This window comes from Neophocaena asiaeorientalis, unplaced genomic scaffold, assembly GCF_003031525.2.
Source record: "Neophocaena asiaeorientalis asiaeorientalis breed wild unplaced genomic scaffold, Neophocaena_asiaeorientalis_V1.1 scaffold278, whole genome shotgun sequence".
Taxonomy (NCBI): Eukaryota; Metazoa; Chordata; class Mammalia; order Artiodactyla; family Phocoenidae; genus Neophocaena; species Neophocaena asiaeorientalis.
Window position 1 is genome coordinate 58,012 of NW_020174431.1, and position 2,413 is coordinate 60,424.

A 2,413-nucleotide genomic window follows, 5' to 3' on the forward strand; every position below is an offset into this window, starting at 1 on the left:
CCCCCCCCCGCCTGGACTCTTTTAGCTCAATGTATCAATTTAGTTTTCTCTTTTGGGATGGAGGAAAAATGGAGTCACCATTTCCCTCTTGTTTAGGGAGATGTTGAAAACAAGATCAAAACTCATTCTGTCCTCTGCAGTGAGAATTCCAGAGCAGAAAGAAAAGTCTTGTCCACCTCAGAACATGAGGAGGAACCATGGGTGTCCCCTCTGCCTTAGGAAGCCGGTGGCAGGGGGTCTAGGGGATGGAGGGGTGACAGCTTCCGGGCCACTTTGTCCAGTGACCCGAGGACACAGGCACCAACTCGTCAAGGTTCATCCAGCGAGTGGCCACTGGGGATCAGGTGCTTATGGGAAACACAATCTTTCGGAGGCCCGGGGTCTGCTTTCCTCTGTGCCGCGCACGTTCGCATGGAGATGTTAGCCTGCCACCACTAAGCAATGCTTGGGGGCTCCACACCTGCTCCCCAGGCCAGAGTTCACACACGCAGCTGTGACGCTTCCCCGAAGGCCCAGGAGGTGTCGCCAGCGTCCTCAGAATGAAGCCACCACCTCCCAGGGACACGCTAGAGTTAAGGCCACGCCGCTGAATAGCCAAGTGATGGTTATTAGTGGGGAAATGGCATAAAATTATTCCATCATTTAGTGAAACCATGATCCTCAAAAGCAGAAGAAGCCACCTTAAAACTCCATCGGCGAGCGTGTGGAAGCTGGGGGCCTGTGACCTGCTGCCTTTGCGCCACCCTAACACTGTGCCTGTCGCCTGGCCTTCTTGGTCCCTCCTCACGCTGGAGGTCAAAGGTGAGCTGCTCTCCCTCCTGTGCAGCCCTGCCCTGCATCCCCACACACCCGGGAGGCAGCTTGGGGGTTTCTGAGGCCGGAACAGGGCAGGACCCTGGCATAGTGATAGGCACTTCGCAGGTGTGCTCAGGAGGCTGCCTGCTCTTCTCACGTCTCCCCGGGACCTCTCAGCCCACAACAGCTGGGCTTCCATTTACTGTTGTTTCCAAGCTTTGCCTCGTGAAGCGATCACTTCCTGGGGCAGACTCGGCCTGGTCCTCGTACTCTACCAGGTGCAGATGGCGCGAGGACCAGACCCAGGCTGGCCTTCGGTCAGCTCTCCAGCCTGAGGCACCTGACGCCGGGTTTGGAGAACTGCTACTTGAGGCTAGAGATGCAATCGGCTGAACAACTTAGGAGCGACGACAAATACCTGTCGGCTTCTGCGTGGTGGAAACCACAGCCACCCTGCAGGGTACAAGGAGATGTTTCCTGTGATTTTATTCTGCATCTTGGCGCTTGCTCCAGGGGGCCCCATATTTCTAGAAACCCCGGCCCAGCATCATTAAAGGAGGCATTATTTTGTGTTTAGTGGAGCACTAAATTGGTGATACAGTGCTGTGATGCTGGTGGCAAGTACCCCTCTTATCATGGCAACAGTAGCACGTCAGGTCAGGCTGCTCCTGGGAGCGCGGTCTCCAACCCTCATTGACACAGAGACCCTCACATTCTGTGCGTGGAATGAGATCAGGCTTGTGAGGGCTCTGAACGAAGGCCTTGCTCTGTCAGTACATCAACTTACTGCATGTCAGGAAGCGTCAGCATTAAAATAAAACAGACAGTTAGTGAAGCGCAAGTGACAGACGCACCTGCATCACACACACTTGTCCTTTAATGTTCACACTGCTTGCCTGGGCTCCACGGACCTCAGGGGCAGCGGTGGGACTCCTGTGCACATGCACACGCTCACACAGACACACACATACGGACACATACGTGATTACATGTGGATGGGCACACTCGCATACATACGCACGCACACACATTCACACACACACAGATCTGTGAGAAAAAGAGATTCACAGGGAACAGCCCCGCTCTAAAAGGCGTGTCTCACCGTGTGACAAGCACATCGGGAACGACGGTGTTATCTTGGCAGAGAGCATGGGGCAGGGCCCGTGTATGCAGGAAAAAGGTGGCTGCAGGGAGGCCAGGCGGCGCTCCACGCGGAACTCCTCTTCCGCCCACCTCCCCGCTCCAGCCTAGCGTCTCTGAGCACAGCGGCGCCTAGCTGGGAGAGAGCCTGGTGTGTGTGTTGTGTGGGCTGTGTGGTGTGGTGTGTGTGCTTTGTGTGGGTTGTGTGTTGAGTGTGTGCTGTGTGTGCTGAGTGTTGTATGTGTGGGCTGTGTAGTGTGTGTGTGTGGTGTGTGTGTGGGGGCTGTGTGTGTGTGTTGAGTGGGCTGTGTGTGTGTGGTGTGTGGGCTGTTGTGTGTGTGGTGTATGGGCTGTGTGTGTGGTGTGGGGGGGGCTGTGTGTGTTGTGTGGGCTGTGTGTGTTGTGTGTGTGGGCTGTGTGTGTTGTGTCGGTTGTGTGTGGTGTGTGTGTGGGCACTGTGTGTGTTGTGTGGGCTGTG